Raw genomic sequence first — 19,505 nt, 5'->3', positions numbered from 1 at the left:
ACAAATTCTGCTAATTCCTCAAGAGTGGCAAGAAACACATCTTCAAGAGTCTAAATTACTATCCTTGTGGAGGTGGTCTTGTCCGTATTTAGAGAATGTGGAATAATTATTACTCCAGGAATCAATCCAACAACTTTTGCAAATTGACGGGTTATAAGGCGAATGGCTTGAAGTTGATCATACAGAATTTCAGGTTTAGGCCTAGGCTAAGAAGAGTCACCAACTTCAGAAGCACAAGTAGGGGAGGTGCAATGACCATTGCTTCCTTGACCATAAGATGGAATGATGGGTTTGGTGGGTTTATCAACCATAAAATAGTGGTTGCCTTCCTTCTAGCGCCAGAAATGTTAATGGTGTTGGACCCACCAACATTCAGGGGATCTCCCTAATATGAAGTCCCAATCATACCTCACACCATTTGGCGTAGGAGTCCCATCTGGTATAAAAGGGAGCGTTGAACTGAGCAGAGGGACCAGGATTGGCAAGTTGCATCTCCGTGTCCTGAATACCTCTCCCTGGTTCCGCTCGAGCAGGCTGTGGCATCATACCAATGCCAAGCTGGAACGCAGGGGGAGGACCATCAGCAGCTACCGAACCTCCCATGTGACTATCAGAGCCTTCCAATTGCGTGGTTTCGTAGAACACCACCGAGATGTGTGCAGTGACCCGTGGCCGATGAAGCGAACTGTTGAAAGTAAAAATGGCTGACCCAGTTGTCGCAGGTAGCCCCGGAGGCAGATTGGATATGCGGCGCCTTCCTCGCCCACTACGGGTACTCGGATAACGCCCAGTGAACAGCTCGCTGGTGGCCGGCGAGTCCGAAGTGGAGTCATTGGAGGCACGCCTGGGTTGGCCTCGACGACAACCCATTCTCTGTCGAAGGCGGGCCATAATAGGAGGGGCCTCTGACGGATATTCACCAAACACCACACTGAAGCCTTGAAAGCCCGCAGAGGTGGGAGAGGACCGAACGAGACAAGATGGCTTGTTCTCCCTTGTCTTCCACCCACCCCTTTCCAGGACCACGCACAGAACAGGGCCAACATATAGGAGGTTCGAGCTAAGGGAAGAGAAATACAAAGGCTTCCTTTCAGAGCCAGATAACATAACAAATGGAATGCCGCCGACCTTGAGACTAAAAACCTTAGAGCTAACAGAGATGGAATAGGAACGAACGGGAGCGGAGAGGCAGTTTCCCACAATGTCCCCTCCCCCCTTTTCATAATCTTTGCCGGAGACAGGACCAATGCACCCAAGACCCGAAATCAGAGGCCACTTCCTAGAGCCCGAACTCCGACCAGCACCCTAGAGATAATTAGCAAAAACCAAACACAGCGTCTTCGCTTCAGGCTCAGAATTGACAGAGAGAACCCAACTTAACACCTCACCTAGCTGCATCGTGCTAGCTTTACTCTACCCCTCCTTATAGTTGTCTGCCCTTTCTCGATTAACCCACACCATAACTGCCTCATTGATGGAGGCCGCCATCACTTGCAGGTCACAGCGTGCGAGAGCCGAAGCCATAACAGCGGATCTTGTGGCACTTAACGGGAGAATGTAATGGCCTGCATCCCAGGCTGCCCTCCCTTGATTGACATTACGCTTCACGTACAAGGTGAGCAGGTGTCGAGCTGCCTCCCACCACTCCTGTCCCATCACGCTGATCGCCTCCCTATTCACCCGCATCCGGGGATCTACCTTGTTACAGCATTATCTAAGAGATGTGTTAGGAATCCATCCCCTATGATGCTCCTTTCATGATGATTTTGCTATTAGATGTAATGGTTGTCTTTGCAGAATTCATCCTTTTCTAGATGCTCTGTTGAGCAACCTCATGTTTCTCTTTTGTCTAATGCTTCTACTGGAGATCCATCCCCTGTTTCATGCCTACAGGGCAGTGGGCTTTCTCCCCTCTATTCTTCTCACATTTGCAATCTTCTATCTGGCTGAACATGGCACTTAATTTTCCCCTAGTTTGTCGGCAGAAACTGGCATTGACTCCATAGCCCAATCGTCATTTCTCTTGTTGTTTTGACCCAAAACCTTTCAAACAAATCCCCGCACTCCATAACTAGTCGAAGATTCAGTCATTGTAGCCACATTTTGGTGGCAAATAGAGAGCCCTCTCTAGTCTGGCAGATCGAAAGCTTGGTCTGTGGTTACCAGCCTTGAGGTTCATTCTGAGTGATAACATTTTGTCGTCGTTGCCAGGGACGAGGTGATAGATCTTCTACGGGAAAGATCATTCAAGTTGCAGATCTGATTGCTGATGATGGATAGTAGTCAGACATGTATGAAGGCTGGAATCATCCACCTGACGACTCCATTGTTCAAGATCCCAAACTTCAAAGTTTTAAAGCGACTTCACTGCCAATACAGATTTCAGAACATTGATGGTAATCACCGATGACAGGGTATGTGGCAAATCCATTATTTAGTGAAATGTTATTGACTTTAAGGGATGAGTTAGCAAAATTTCAGATTGATCAGAATTTCTCAACATTAGTATTTCTTTGTTTGAAATCCAGCCGACTCACACCTGAAAATAAATATTGTTTTCTTGGCTTAGTTGCTGAAAGATTAGAAAATGAAATTGAACTATTGGATGTTCAAATTAAATCACATGAATTTCGAGATCCAAAAAAGTTCTTGGAAACTCTCCCTCCTTCAAAACAAGAAACAATAGGGCTACTCGTGGATATTTGCATTGATAGTTTGCAGCTAGAAGCATGCATTGAGGAGTTAAGGTAGCAAACAGAGTCTGGTTTCTTCGATCCTATTACAGCGTACATGGAAATTTTTTTCAGTTTGAATGATAAGTTAGATTTTCTTTTACACAACCAGACTCCTTATGTGCATGTATGGATGTCAACATTTCCACTTGTGTCCTGGTTCAAGCACTTCCAAGCAACATCCTTGTCACAGTTACTTGATTGGTTGATCTAGCATTACAACATCACTTGATCTATTGATTTTGCATCAGAGTAGGGTAGATTCGTAAATAAATAAGCTGCCCAAGGCAACATTTTTCTTCCCATATTTGTTTATGTATAGGTTGTAGTGTGTCTATGTTTTTGGGTTGGTATAAGTTGTTCAAGTTTGTAGTTGTTTGACCGTATTGCCCAATGGATGAGGCACTAATCTACATGTTCCTAGAGATCTACGATTCTTGGCACCTCCAAGGAGCTGCCATCCCCAATAAGGCCGATGTTAGTTCCAGTCTTCGCAGCCTGTCACTAGGGATCAACATGGCCTCTTACTATGTCTGGTTTTGTTAGATGTTTTGCACATGATTTTCAGCACAAAACATGTCTTAAATGTGTCCATCAGAAGCAGCTCGGAAAGAGATTTCCAACGGTATATCACACTCCAAAAACTGGTTCCCGGATCAGAAGATATGATCAAATGAATGATTAACTCAAAGATCTCCTCGTGTAGTTGTTTATGTGTTTAATGATCCAGAGGAAACTAGGAGATGTCAGTGGCTGAATTATGATAGAGAAGGAGAGAACATAGCATTTGAATGCCTATTACCATGCTGCTAATCCTCATCTCAACATATGCCGAGCTCGTTCTGCTTTGATTGAAAGAGATATCCATGAATCTGTGTAGAGGACACTGTACATTGCTGACAACGATATTGCGGGTGAAAGGTCTCACTAAGGGGAGAAAGTGTGAACGAGATAACTAGAGATGTTTTATTGGAGAAAGTTACACATGAAAGGGAAATTCGTAATCATGCCAAAAAGGCTACTGCTGTAGCATTATTCATTTAGAGGGTCTGGAGAGGACACTGTGTGATTGGAAATATTGCAGAACAGTTTCGTTATCAGTGGGATGCACATTTAACTCAGTCAGAAGATATTTCTTTGAATGCAAAACAGATATTAGAAGATATTGTAAGACCCTTTCTTTTCTTCATATGTCGGCCAGCCAAACTGTTTCTTCAGTTCATCAATACATTATGACATGCAATAGTGCAATGAATAGGAAAAACAAGGTTGTTGTACAGACAGATGAAACTTTTATCATTACTGCAAGTGCTATAACCATGGTCCTCCGTCCTTTCCATTCTATGCCATCGGATTTATGTGAAAGTGTCTTTTCTATATCAAATCAAAAAAATTGTCTCTAAGGTTATGATGCTAGAGTTAAAAGTGCAACAAAACAGTTTTGTGTATATATACTTACAATTTCTTATCTCACATAGAGGCTTCCTGCTGCATTGTTACCTGCTCTTCAACATTCATCGAATTTCTCTCCATGTTTGAGAACAATGGTGGTAATGGCAGATTTCAAAGGAAGTTATCTTGTTAATTTGGCATTAGGTTCTATCGAGAGCCCTGAACATTCTAGACACCTTGTGGAGGGCTTATGTTGTAGAGAATATGTGTTTGCTCTTTCCTGTATTTTAGAGAATTTGATGCCATGGATTGAGAAAAAACGGCGATCAAAGCGGAAAGCAGATGAGGATGAGGAAGAATATGATGACCATAGTTAGTGTTCGCAAGCACCATTTTTTGAGTGGTACAGAAAATGGGGATGGATTTACTGAATTGACTTCATCACTCATCGAGTATTTGAGTCCAGTCCATCAACAGTGGCATCTGCACCAGCTTCTAGCTACAGTGAAAAAGGAGGGTTCTTCTGTGCATGAAGTATATCTGGGTCATGGGGGCTTAAAGACAAAATTGGAACTGAAAGATGTTGCCCAATTGTATTCATACCTGCTCGCTACCTTTTCTTCCTTGAATTCCTTTGGTGGACCTTTGCCTATTCTTAATTTATTAGCTTTCACTCAAGGATTTTTGTCACATTTGTGGGAATGGTTAGAGAGATTTCTTATTTTTAAGAAAGATGGATTTACAAGAGTTCAGAAGCAATTCCAGACCAGTCTAAGTATTGGTGAGAACCAAATTCACGATATAGTTGGCAGAAAGGAGGAAAGTTTGATCAGAAATGTAAGCAATAAATGGGCCTCTGCCTTTCTAAGAATGAAAGGGAAGTCTTCAAATGGAGATAGCAGTACTGATATGTGTAAAGATAAATCTCTTCAACGATATACTGATAAAGATGATGCATGCACAGTATGGGACTTGGAACCTATGTAGAAGGGTCCTCATGGCATTCCAAAAGATACTTCAACAATGTTACTTCTATTTTGTGCAACTTATCCCCACTTGCTTATGATTCTTGATGGTGAAGAATTCTATGAAAAACTGGCTCTTTTTACACTGGAACAACAAAGAACAATTGGGGCAATGCTTAATACAATGGTCTACAATGGATTTTTGAATAATTCTGGGCATTATAACAATCCCTTGATGGATGTAACTGTTAGGTGTTTGTACTTTTTATATGAAAGAGATTGTAGATGTAGTTTCTGGCCCCCATCTCTATGGCTTGCTCCTACTATCAAATATCGTCCTCCAATTGCTGCAGCAACTAGAGCACATGAAGCTGTGTCTGCTATTTCCACACCCGTCAGCAAGAATCCTTGCAACTGGGGTGCAGATGATTGAGTTCCTCGGTAGAATTGTTGGAAAAAATTTGTATGAGGGAATTTTACTAGATTACTATTTCTCTCATGTTTTTGTCCGGAAACTACTAGGTGGATATAGCTTCCTTGATGAGCTTTCTGGCCTTGATCCAGAATTGCATCAAAATCTTGTGTACCTAAAGCATTATGAAGGGGATGTTAGAGACCTTGCTTTGGATTTCACAGTAACATAGGAGGTTTTTGGAAATCTAGTGGTTATTGAGCTTAGACCGGGTGGTGCTAATATGATTGTTACAAATGAAAATAGGTTACAGTATGTACATGCAATGGCAGACTATAAACTTAATCGGCAGATCCAACCACTAATAAATGCATTCAATAAAGGATTATCAGATTTGATTTCACCATCATGGATGAGCTTATTTAATGCAAGGGAGTTCAATCAACTGCTTTCTGGGGAGAGCATGACTTTGATGTTGATGACCAGAGAAACAACACTTGGTACACAGGTGGTTACTCTGAGAGTAGTCAAACTGTTAAATTATTTTGGGCAGGATAAGTTGCAACATGGTTTTGAAGCAACCTTGCGTATGGGTTACAAACATTCTTGTTTTTCTGTCATACTAACCATGAGAACCAAAAGCCTAGCTCATCGCCCTTGCATCCACAAACACACACAAGTCAAAAATTGAAACCAAACCTATCTGGAGTGTAGCGCTGCGCTCCTGGTTGTGGCGTTGTGCTTCTGGACTATGGCACTGTGCGTAGAGCCATCTTATAAAACAAAGTTCTGAAGGTGCCCGGAATCGAGCAAAAGGTCTTTGATGTAATTAGTAGTGAGCCAAGCACTGGTGGTGGATATGAATATGGTGAAGATCGATCTGGAAGCCGTTATAGGGGAAGAAATGATGATCAGACTGGATATGGGAAAGAGAGGGAATTTGGTAGATACATGGACCTGGAAAATAAGCAGTACAATGCAAGAAGAAGCGATAGAAACTATGACAGAGGAAAATATCGTGCCTACAATGATTATGAGCAAAATGGTGGCAGAGTGTAGCTATTAAAACGTTCCAGATGTCCAATGATGACACCTTCAGCAAATCGAAAACAAACTAGTTGTTTTATTAATGATTATTAAACAAGGTTTGTTGAACTGCGTTGGAATGATCGTTGAGTTTATAAAATTTGTTTTCAGAAATGACACAGAATGCTGGTAACGTTTTAAATCTATGGAAATGGTCAGACAATTGTAGCAAATCTGTGGTTATGGAAAGGATCTTGTTGCAGTATTGCTTGTGATGGAATCTTTGAGTTTATCTCCAGTCAAGTGATGGTGGATATGGTTGCCAAATTCGATGATCCTCGCGATGCTTGTGCCGAAATTGTTAATGAATTATATCATTTAGGGTTGGAGTATGACATTTGTAGTGATGACATTACAGTTATTTTTGTACAAATTAATAGCTCGTAGAATTCTGGGTACAAATGGTGGTCATAGAACATCCAAGGAGGAAACAGGAACAACAAGTTAATCAACCAACTCCAAAATTCGTGCAGGCAGGTGCAAAGTGGCAGTCAAAGGGAAGATTTTGTGGAATTCCACCCTTAAAGGAAGCAGATCTTGACCAAAATTCACTAATTTTGGTTTTCCAAAACAACTCTATTTTCCATATTTCATGAGATTTTTATTCAATATTGTTTAGTTTTAATATTGTTTTATGATAGGATTTTATCATTAATTGTATTTTTTTATTTTAATTTTTTTATTTCCTATGTTGAGGAAATAAAAATAGATTTATAAGTTAGTATATATAGGATTATTTTTAAAGGGTAGAGGTTCGATTTTGGCAGCAGAGAGAGGCTGCTCGGCACTGTGTAAAGTTTTCCTGAATATCATTTTAATAAAGCGGTTTTTTCCCTTTAGACCTGGGATCCATCACAGTGTTTATTGTTCAATATGTTTTTCCTGTAATTCACTTACATATTTTGTTTTCTCTACCTTGTTACAACATTATCTAAGTGATGTGTTAGGAATCCATCCCCTATGATGCTCCTTTCATGATGATTTTGCTGTTAGATGTAATGGTTGTCTTTGCAGAATTCATACTTTGCTAGATGCTTTGTTGAGCAACCTCATGTTTCTCTTTCGTCTAATGCTACTACTGGAGATCTATCCCTTGTTTGATGCCTGCAGGGCAGTGGGATTTCTCCCCTCTATTCTTCTCACATTTGCAATCTTCTATCTGGCTAAACATGGCACTTAATTTGCCCCAAGTTTGCCAGCAGAAACTGGCATTGACTCCATAGCCCAATCGTCCTTTCTCTTGCTGTTTCGACCCAAAAACTTTCAAACAAATCCTTGCACTCCATAACTAGCCTAAGATTCACTCATTGTAGCCACATTTTGGCGGCAAAGAGAGAGCCCTCTCTGGTCTGGCAGGGCTAGATGCCAAATTGAAAGCTTGGTCTGTGGTTACCTCGGAATTGCCTCTTCTCAGCCTTGAGGTTCATTCTAAGTGATAACACAGAGTTCGTGGCTAGATGCTTAGATTTTCAATAGGTAAAGGTAGAATGTAAGCATCCAGGTGGTTTACTATAGCCTATTGTGATTCTGCATTGGAAATGGGAGGTCATTTCCATGGATTTCATTACAGGTATTCCGAGGACAGCGAGATAGCATGACTCTATTATGGTCATGGTTGACAGGTTGAGCAAGGTAGCTCATTTCATTCCAGTAAAGACTACATATTGAGCCAGTGTGGTAGCACAGGTGTTCATTAGAGAGATAGTGAGACTGCATGGTGTTCCGAAGAAGATTGTGTCAGACAGGGATGTAAATTTCACTTCCAAGGGACGGAGATATTTGTAAACATGGGTACAGAGTTGGACTTCACTATAACTTATGATCCATAGACATATGGACAGACAGAGAGGGTCAATGGGATTTTGGAGGATATGTTGAGGGTGTATGTGATGCACCACTAGAGGAAATGGGAGGAGTATCTTCCATTGGTTGAGTTTGCATACAACAATGGTTATCAGGAGTCATTGAGGATGAGTCCTTTTGAAACATTGTATGGACCAATTTCTAACACTCCCATCAGCTGGAGTGATCCAGTGAATAGGATACTTATTGGACCGGATATGTTGACAGACATGGAGTAGGAAATCAAAGTTATAAAGAAGAATATAAAGGAAATACAATATAGATAGAATATTTATGCTTATCAGCAAGGGGTATTCAAGGAGTTTCAGGATGGGGAGCATGTGTATTTATGCATCAAGCCCAAGAAAATCTCTTTGAGGATTGGATCATGTGCTAAGATGGCACCACGGTATTGCGGGCCTTTTGAGATCCTTGAGAGGATTGGACCAGTGCAATATCAACTTGCACTACCTCCAACAGTGAAATTCCATGATTTTTCCATATTTCATTGCTTCATGAGTATATAAAGGATGTTGATCATGTTATTGATTGGTCTGTATTGCAGGTGGAGCAAGAAGGAGAGTTCCAGCTAGAGCCTCAGTTCATATTGCAGCGGAAACATCTCATGCTCAGGAACAGAGCCATAGAGAGATGTAAAGTGTAGCGGAAGCACTTTGGGCCTGAAGAAGCTATATGGGAGATGGCGGATCAGATGCGGACCCTGTATCCTTCATTGTTTTCCTATTGAGGCATTGTATTTTTGGTTTGATGTTGGTACATATTTGGCATATGTTTTGCTGATGTTTTGGTATATGTATGTATATGTATATGGATGTAAATACCACCATGAGATAATTTATGAATCTCCAATAAGAGGTATGGGTGTCATGTTTTTATGGTTGTTATCTTGTCATGTTGTCATGATGTTTTTCTTTTGAGTAGGTATTCATTGTAAATACTAGAACGAGCTAAGTTATAAAGCTCCATGGGTAGTATGTTTTCTTTTTAGTGGTTTTGTTGAGGTCATGGTGTGGTTTAACACCAAGGACAATGTTCCCCAAGGGGGAGGGTTCTTTAACAACCCTGGTGAAAACTTCATGTAATAAAAGTTATTAAAGGAAAAATAAGACCATGGTTAAGGGACAGTTATTCCAAGTTGAATGTTGGGCAAAGATATCCTAGTAGGCATCACTGGATGTGTTATTTGGATAAGGAAAATTGGCAAAGGCTAAGGTAAAGGCATTAAAAATGAAAAAAGACATTTTTTGCACATTTATTTATGAAAATAAAGGAAATTAGGAGAAAATTAAGGTGAAAGGTCACAGGTTGCATGTGAGGAGGAAAATGAAGGAAAATAAAGGAAAATGAAGAAATAGAGGCCTCATTAATAAAAAGGCTTCTGAGGATCAGTGGGAAAGCTTTTGCTAACCTTTTGTCAGTTGAAGTTTGGAGCTCTCTAATTATTCTCTCTCTCTCTCACTCTTGGTCATATAGAGTTTTCTTGGAGCAATCTAGTTTTGGAGCAAGGAAGGAAAAGAAAGCAAAGGGAAAGGAAGGAAGGCAAGTATCAAGGAAGGAAAAGTAGGATCAAGAAGCTTCAACACGTATATTTGCAGGTAACCTTTTTCATGTGTGATTTCCTAGCTGGTTTGGACATGCATGGATTTGCATGTTGGTGTATGGTTCTCTTATTGTCGGTGGTATGGTTTTACCGAGTTATGACAATAGTTTTCAGCATAATCTTGCCTTTTTTTTGGATGCCATGGTGTTGGGATGTTTATTTCAATTTTTGAGCTTTGGTTTGCTGGATGGATTCCAGAATCTGGGGTGGAGGTGGTCTAAAGTTTCATTCCCAAAGGCATAGGAATCCCTTGACTGGTTTTGGTAGGATACACTGTAAAGCCTAAGGGATAAATCTCAGTTTAGGGCCTAGTTATCTGGGTTTGGATTATGGTAAAGCTTGAGAGACTGATCTCGATTTAGGGCATAGTGATCCAGGATTGGATTGTGGTAAAGCTTGAGAGACAAGGAGGCCAAAAAATCCTCAAGGATAGTGATGGATTCCAAATGGCATTGCAAGTTCGGTTATGATCGGAGCACCGGTTTTGGTGTGATCCCAGTTTGATGAGGGTGGAAGTTGATTAACCTCTGGATTCCCTTGATTGTTCTTGGATTTGTTTTTCTATGAGATATCACATTCATGCTTGGAATATGGCACGAGGGTGACTAGTTGAAAAAAAGATTTGGTTCAGCCATGTTTATGGTCGGGTGGTACGTGGAAGTCCTGAACCTAGTCAGGTTTTCCTTCGATTAATAAAAGTTAAGTTCTCTTACTTTTTCACTTGTTTATAAGTGGATTTAATGGTTGTCATATCTCTAATATTTATATGGTTTTATGTTGGTTGTAAGAATGGTTATATGATTGGTTCATGTCATGGCCATCTCATGTATTTACTTATAATTTTTAAAATGATGGATGCAAGACATAATTGAGGTTATAATAGTTCAATGGAGAAGGTGTTGATCCTTTTGGTTATGTTTCATAACTGCTTTCAATCATTCATGCTCTGTCTTGTATCCTAGACTTGTAGGTTGCATTCAGATGCCAAGTGTTTGATAGAATGTCAGTCTCGGTTGGGGATGCTCATGCCTAATAATGAGGTTTATTTTTTATTTATAGTATTGTCATCATGTCTTTGATGGATTATGGAGGTTGTAACAAGTTCTTGGAAAAGGTCAAGATTCTGGGCTAGAAAAGTGGCTCAAATCTTGGTGAACCTGGCACAGGTCTACTAAGAAGAGTCCATGGACGCTGACACATATGCCTGTGAGAGCATCTCTGGGTTTCTAGATGTTTTCATGCCTATAGAATGAGAGAAACCAGGGGGTGAAAGGCTTAAAACATCAGTGGGGATCAGGGACAAGATGTTTGAGTGGCTGACATGTCTCTTGAGGGTGTTGTTGCTGATGTGGGTGGGTTTGGTTGATGTTTTCTGTCGATTCCATTTCGTTAACGTCACTAAGGAGGTTGAATCCCTTATAGTGGCTGTTGTGGGGAAAAAATGCCTATGCAGGACGATCCTATCCACCTAAGGTGTGACAGTACCTTAGCAACAAACGAATACAGCTACTTCGGTTTCTTCCTTTATGACATATGAAAGAGAGGAGATTGGTGGACTTACCATTGTCTTTCGGTTGTCCCTCGATCTAGATCCTCTCCTCTTTGTGTGTCCACAGCTACTTGCCTCCTCACTTTTGCTCCCACGAGATCACAAGAGAACAGCTACCTGTGATAAGAGAACAGCTACATGCAACAAGAGAAGGACACAATACAAAGGCAAATATACATATTCATAAATGATTCAGGATTAGAAGTAAATCAAATACACTAATGCAAATCATACAATAAACACCAGCATATAGGAAAGAACCAAGAAGCTTTATTGATTGATAAACAAGGTTCAGGAAGAGATACAACCCATAGGGTTCCAACCCAGCATCTCCTTCCCAGCAGAATAGAATTCCTTCTTCAGCCCCTTTCAAAGCATAAGCACCCAATGATCCAACCACAAACCAACAGCAATTCTTTGCAAATACAATATTCCAGCCCCCCATGACCTCCTGAGAGAGATCTATATATAGGAGTTTTGGAGAAAGGATGAGTCAGCTTGAGGCTGGCATGGAGCTGACTAGTGTCCTCTCCCACTTTAGTTCTTGAGTCCACTTGGAGGTTCTTGCTTCCACTTGGAGATTTGGAACCTCTTACTCATCACCAGTCGAATTCCCTGATCCAAGTGTCATTTTGGAAGCTTCCTGGGCATTGACACCTTGAGAAATGAGTCTGCCACTTGTCCAGTTACGCTCAGCGCAGGTAGCCCTCTTTGCAGTTGACATTCAGCGCAGGTAGACAGTGGAGCAGTTGACATTCAGCGCAGATGCTCAGTGGAGCAGTTGACATGATCCAAAAATGGCCTGTTTTTGAGTGTTTTCATGTGGAGAACTTTTGTGAATTGCTGTGGTTTGCTGGCCTTGTTCCTCTAGGGGTAGGAACAACATGTTTAGGGACTTTGGATCCCTTAATTATTGACATTTCATGCTCAGTGATGTAAGGCACAAAAATTTCTATAACAGTTGCCCCCTAAAGTATGAGGCCGTTTATCGGGTGAAATGCTTTATCCAGGGGAGTCCAAAGTTCATCCATTTGCTGGGAGGAGACCTGTAATAAGATACAATACAATACATTATGATTCATACAGCTTTCATGATCTAGCTGAGGCGGGCATTCCCATGCTCAGCTTTATAAATACATTTTGGTACATAGAACAGACGATCGTCTGATGGTAGACTGATAATTCTGGCGAAACTATCATCCTTTGAGTAGGATGATCATCTGCTGCAATGATGTACATGTCAAATGTCTTTATATTTCCTGAATATATATCGCAGCCCGGATGGATGAAACTAGATCCGGGGTCTTCAATCTCATTCGATCTTCACTCTAAGTACAAGTCAATCCATGTGAGAATTGCGCTGAAGTCGAACATGGAAAGACATCGCTTGATTACCGGTCAATGATGTGAACCGTTAACAAGCGCGAGAGGAATCACCGATAATGATAATGACCCTCAAGGCACTGCAGTACAATTCACGTGGTGTGAATAAAGGACTTGGCGTCGAACACCACGCAAAATCTTCTGGTCGAAGGTCATTGATGTATACCTGTCGCCGGAAGTGAGAAACTTGCCATTGAGGCATGCAAGCTTCAAAGTACTGAAGGGGTTGTTCCTAGATCAACTTCTTGGATAATGAGCTGATGTCGACAAGAAGCGATCCGTCAAAGGAGGGCCTTAATGAATCCCACATCAGTGACATGGAACGGAGCTAATGATTTTAATGGAGGTGAAAACAATCTGTGACATATGATTCAGGGTGGCGGTCATGAAATGGATGAAGGATAATGTATGGCAGTGGATGGGACCTGGTTGACTCTTTCTGAACGACTTCTCTTGAACATATGGCGACACTGATGCGATGGATTGGTAGCATTACCCCAAGTATGGATGGTGTGGCAAAGACCATGGTGATGTGATCGGTGAATGAAACAACCCAACCCGATGTGGTACGGAGGAAAAGTGTCATGTTCAAGAGCGACCTGCTACCATCAAAGACTTCTTGATTTTTCCCAATTTTTCCCCAGTTATTGCTGACCAGTACCTCTTTATTTTTGTCAAGCTTGAGGAGGATAACATATGCTTGTTCTATAACCTGCCCTTCGGGCAAGCCCATCGCTATGTTTTAACGAGCCTAGCGATAGGGAAACTCGTTCTCGTCTAAAGACAAGTTTGTCGCTATTTAGTGATTTTAACGAGTCTAACGACAAGGAAAACTCGGCCCTTTTCATTTTTAGAGAGTCTGAAAAGGTACATAAAGTTAACTCCAAAATTCCTTTTTCGTCATCTAATCCCTTAAGTCCGAAAAAGTATAAAACAATACAGAAGGGATGAGTTTTCGATAGTTTTAACGAGCCGAACAAAACAAGCACTCGATCTTTTTGTGCAATAATCCCTCAGGTCCAAAAAGATTAAAATCTAGAGGAGGGATAGCTCTTCCGGTCGTTTAACGAGCTGGAAGGCCAAAACTCGGCAATCTTTTCATATTTTACGAGTCAGTTGAAAAGAGCTTAAAGAAGACTCGTCTTTCGAGGAACGAGTGATGAACAGGGATAGCAGCTGATTCCAGGTACAGGTTGGAATTTTCCAATCACGGCAGTGTCACAAGGATGGCTAGGTGAAATCACTCTTCGCAGTTGTTCCTCAAAATGGGTAAACAATCATATGGAGGTAAACGATCGGCCAAATGAAAAGTGGAGGTGACGGTACACAAACACGACCAAGGCTTTTATGGTTGATCAGGTTACATACTTCAATGGTTATTTACCGGGATGGGTTCATTTTTTAATGAGCTTGAATGCGCCAAAACACTGCTCAACTTATGTTTATTTTTTAACGAGCATGAACTATGTGCTAAAACTGCTCAGATCTCGCTTTTCTATTTTTTAACGAGCATAAATTCCGCAGTAAAACTGCTCGATATACCAGTCATATGATACGAGTGTCTCAATGGAGATTGCTATTTTTTAAGGAGCTTCATCTCTCTTGCGCTTTACTCCTCATCCTTTCTTTATGCAAGTTCGGAAACGGCTAACCCAAAAAGCAGATAAATAACTGCTCTTAGCTTGCACTCCAAAAGGTTTGCATGCCCCCAAGTATAAAATACAATTTCAAGGTTGCCCCTCCTCCTTCTCACCTCTGCTTTTCTTTGGGTGTTCACAGCTACTTGTCTTCTTGCCAGTTTAGTTCCAATGGGTCTATACGAGGTCACAAGAGAGCAGCTACCTGTCTTCTCGTTAGTCCAACTTTCAATAGATTTTTGCAAGATCGCAAGAGAACAGCTACTTGCGACAAGAGAGCAGCTACTTGCGACAAGAGAAGAACACTACTCAAAGACAAAACATTAGTTTTACTGAGGGAGGCCTACCTCTTTCAGGTTACCCAAAGATTGTCTCGTTAATCAAAACACTTCTTTGGCCTACCTTTTTCAGGTTACCTAAAGATTGTCTCGTTAAACAAAACACTTCCTCGGCAATGCCTACCGAAATAGACAAAGGTGAGCGACGCACACCGCCACCTCACATAACTTTGACAAAAGAATCTTATTCTAGAACAACCCTCTTTCCTAGACGGACGGGGTACGGACTAGTCATATTCTCCCGCGGAAACCATATCTAATACCCAAAGTTCTCTGCCGAAGCAGACCAGGACGCATGCCCCCTGGGTTCCAGTCATATCCTCCCGGATTACTCGCGCTCATCAGGAGGACGGACCGTGGGTTGAGACACTTCTTTCGTGAATAGACCATTTAGGGATGGTATATGACTATTTGCGATGTGTGATCCGGGAAACGAAAGTTGGTCCACGAGCTTGACCATTCTTCCTTCACGCGGAAAACACATTACTCTAAAGAGTGAGGAGACTACTGCTCCCATGCAATATATATAGTCTCGTCCAAGGAGTAGGTTATAATCCAAGGGTCCTTGAACGACCATCACGTTCATTTGAACGGTCTTCCCTTTCAATGTTATTGGCACATTGGGGAGGATCCCTAAAGGGCGACTGGTTCCCTTATCAAAGCCTGATAGATTTCTCATTTCAGGCAAAAGCGCAGGCGAACCAAGCGCTTTCCAAGCAATAGAGGAAAGGATACTCACAGATGCCCCTTCATCAATAACTGTACCAGCCATTACCATTCTGTATATTTGAACAATAATTCTGAATGGTATGCTAGCTGGCAAGCGGGGTCTGCCTAGTTGGTTCCAGTCAAAGGACACAACCAGGTTGCTTGGTGGTGGGACCGAGTAAACGGCCAGATAGCGCTCTGATGAACTTCCTTCCTGCGATAAAGGAATGGTGGCATTGCCCCCTTGATCATCAGAGTCAGTGCTGATGAAGAGAATTTGGACGGTGTCGTCTTTACTCTCCTCTGTGATGGTGTCATTCGAAGATAGAGCCTCTGAAGGCAAAACCGGGTCAACTGTCGTTTCAACCTTTAGACTTTCGTCAGGTATGGATTCAGACGGTTCATCTTCAATGACAGGTGCTTCGGCTGACCACCTGGGCGGGTCAACCAGATTCTCAACTAGCGAGGGACTTGGCAAGAGTTTTTGATATCCAGGAGGAAGATTCGCTCGTAATATCGGGCGATCTTCCAGAACTCTTTTCGCCTCGTCTAAGAAGGGACAACGGTGGATGGCGTGATCGCCTTCACACAGTCTGCAGGGAAATTTAGTTTTCTCGCTCTGTCCTGGAGCTTCACTCCCACTAGTTGACGGTGAACAATCGACATGGCTATCAGAGGTCGATGCTACCGAATTGTGCAAACGGGGGGACCAGTCTCTTAGTATCCGGGGGATACATGGACAATCTCTATGGAAGTGGTCTCCCCTGCATATGACGCATGGCGATTTAGGCCTTACGAGTGTTGTGTGTGGATTTTTGTTAGATGACGCTTGTTTGCCCCCAGTCGCCTTAGGCTCCTTCTGTTTCTTTTCTTTCTTCTTCTTCTCCTTCTTCTCCTTAGGAACCCGGTTCTTTGAACGACTAGTTCCATCAAGCGAAGAGGAAGGAGGAGAGGAAGATGAAGTGGAAGGCTGGTGGGCAACTCTTGTCTGATCTAACTGTTGACTCGACTGTTCAGGAATGGTGGTATTCTGAACGACATTGGTTGAAAAGAGCCATACTGGTAGGCCAATCGTCAGTCCTGGAAGCAACAATGTGGCCATGTGGGGTGCACCAACATCTCCCCAAGAGGAGAAAGGACTAGGATTCCCATCAAGGGGAACTCCTTGTTTGGTGTGCTCCATCTTTTCAACCTAAAGATCAACGCGGGAATAAGGGTGATTGTTCCGTTTAAAATAAATTGTTAACGACGCTTTAGACACAACTTGCTTTTTCAGTTTTAAAGAGTCGAGAAAAAGCTAAAGATGACTCTAGTCTCCTTCGATGTTTTAACGAGCCCGAAGTGACAAATGCTCGGATGGACTTTTTCTGTTATAGAGTCTGAAAAAGGCCAAAAGAAACTGCTCTGGAGATCTAGGCAGAGGGTGTGCCAAACTTTTCGCAAAACCACAGAATACTTTTTACGGTACGGGTGGTCGATCTTCGTGAATGCTGTGTTCACTGCATTGCGATCAGTAGGGCGGCCGACACGGCTTCCTAAGGATAAAGGATATATGCCTATAGGGGTCTCCCAATATATACGCGACGGTACGTGGGAGCACAAGTCCGTATTAGTGTAATCGTCCCTCAGGAGGAATCACCCACCTTCTTAGAGATCGACAGTCACTACGTTTAACGACGCCGGAACACGTCTTTACCTAGACCTCTATGTTGTGCGTTATGTTGCAAAGCGTTGTTAGGTTCATTCAATATATTTTAAGTTGATCTTCGTAAAGTTTGTCTTTCAGGATCACCACGAGATGTATTGGTACAAATTCCTAAATGCAGTCTAAGATGATAAGCAAGCTTTATAATCTTTCAACTTTGAAAATCCTAGCTACTAAGGGAAAAGAGAGCGACTATCTTTTCTCAAAGAGCAATCAGCACACTCTAATGCACTCTTCCTAAATCACTCATGCAAACTTATCAAAATGCAAATGCACAATGCAGGTGTTTGTTTTCACTTTCTTAGTATAAATGCCTACAAAGAAAGCTTTTTGTACAACTTCGAATTTGCTTTTAAATGACTGAAAATAAACAAGTTTACTTTTTCCAAAATCAGCAAGGGTAGAAGAGATTACAAGCACTTTGCGATTTTTCGAAAGAAATACTTGTTTCGACACTTAAAAGTGACAAATTCAAACCAATAAGTAAAAGCAAATGATAATCAAACTGCAAACAGCCAATGAACTCTCTCCTAAGATCACAATCAATCAATCAATCAGATCTGAATCAAGGTTACAGGATGACTATTTCGCTCATGGAAAGGAAAACTGTAAATGACGCCACAAACACATAAAAACACTTACAGTCTTTTTGTACAAAAATGAGGCGGAATTCAAGCAAAGAAAAGGGGTTTCAGAGGTGGTACCTATGCTGGTTAAAGGCTGCAAAAACAGAGATCAAACAGGGCAAAAGACAGCAAGGAACCCCAGTTGCACAAAGGTACACTGGTTCAACGCAGGTGTAACACTGTCAGTTTGACATTCAGCGCAGGTAGCCTTCACGGGACCTGCGTTGAAATGCAGACTGCCTTCACAGTGTCTGCGCTGAAAGGAGAAACTCTCGTTTCTCTTGGTTTTCGGGTCATAAAATGCTCAAAAATCAATTGTTTCAGGCCAAATCAGAAACACAAGCAAGGTATAAACAGAGGGATGCTTTGAGAGGGTACTAAAGACTATCACAAAGGATCATCAAGTCATTTGTGAGTCCATTGTTGAGATCATAGACAAAAAACCCAGTGAAGGATCAAAGCAGCAACATTCTACTTTGCAAAGCAGTTCGATTGTTGCTGTTAAGTCTATGAGGTAAACAATGATGCAAACAAACAAAATGACTAAAACAAAGTTCTTCCCCAGTGGAGTCGCCAATTTGTTGTGGGGAAAAATGCCTATGCAGGACGATCCTATCCACCTAAGGTGTGACAGTACCTTAGCAACAAACGAATACAGCTACTTCGGTTTCTTCCTTTATGAAATATGAAAGAGAGGAGATTGGTGGACTTACCGTTATCTTTCGGTTGTCCCTCGATCTAGATCCTCTCCTCTTTGTGTGTCCACAGCTACTTGCCTCCTCGCTTTTGCTCCCACGAGATCACAAGAGAACAGCTACCTGTGACAAGAGAACAGCTACATGCAACAAGAGAAGGACACAATACAAAGGCAAATATACATATTCATAAATGATTCAGGATTAGAAGTAAATCAAATACACTAATGCAAATCATACAATAAACACCAGCATATAGGAAAGAACCAAGAAGCTTTATTGATTGATAAACAAGGTTCAGGAAGAGATACAACCCATAGGGTTCCAACCCAGCATCTCCTTCCCAGCAGAATAGAATTCCTTCTTCAGCCCCTTTCAAAGCATAAGCACCCAATGATCCAACCACAAACCAACAGCAATTCTTTGCAAATACAATATTCCAGCCCCCATGACCTCCTGAGAGAGATCTATATATAGGAGTTTTGGAGAAAGGATGAGTCAGCTTGAGGCTGGCATGGAGCTGACTAGTGTCCTCTCCCACTTTAGTTCTTGAGTCCACTTGGAGGTTCTTGCTTCCACTTGGAGATTTGGAACCTCTTAATCATCACCAGTCGAATTCCCTGATCCAAGTGTCATTTTGGAAGCTTCCTGGGCATTGACACCTTGAGAAATGAGTCTGCCACTTGTCCAGTTACGCTCAGCGTAGGTAGCCTTCTTTGCAGTTGACATTCAGCGCAGGTAGACAGTGGAGCAGTTGACATTCAGCGCAGATGCTCAGTGGAGTAGTTGACATGATCCAGAAATGGCCTGTTTT

The 19,505-nt window shown here is 41.9% G+C and overlaps 2 pseudogenes; both read left to right on the top strand.

The window, feature by feature from the left end:
• Positions 1–3,922: 3,922 nt before the first annotated feature.
• LOC149202732 (E3 ubiquitin-protein ligase UPL7-like) lies at positions 3,923–5,486 on the top strand (annotated as a pseudogene).
• Positions 5,487–5,490: 4 nt separating this feature from the next.
• LOC149202731 (E3 ubiquitin-protein ligase UPL7-like) lies at positions 5,491–6,059 on the top strand (annotated as a pseudogene).
• Positions 6,060–19,505: the final 13,446 nt, after the last annotated feature.

Source organism: Pinus tabuliformis, chromosome 2_1 (genome assembly GCF_031772625.1).
Source record: "Pinus tabuliformis cultivar Carrire ecotype Pingquan chromosome 2_1, CPIR1, whole genome shotgun sequence".
Taxonomy (NCBI): domain Eukaryota; kingdom Viridiplantae; phylum Streptophyta; class Pinopsida; order Pinales; family Pinaceae; genus Pinus; species Pinus tabuliformis.
Note: the sequence above shows the minus strand (reverse complement) of the source record. Positions and strands in the feature narration are given on the sequence as shown.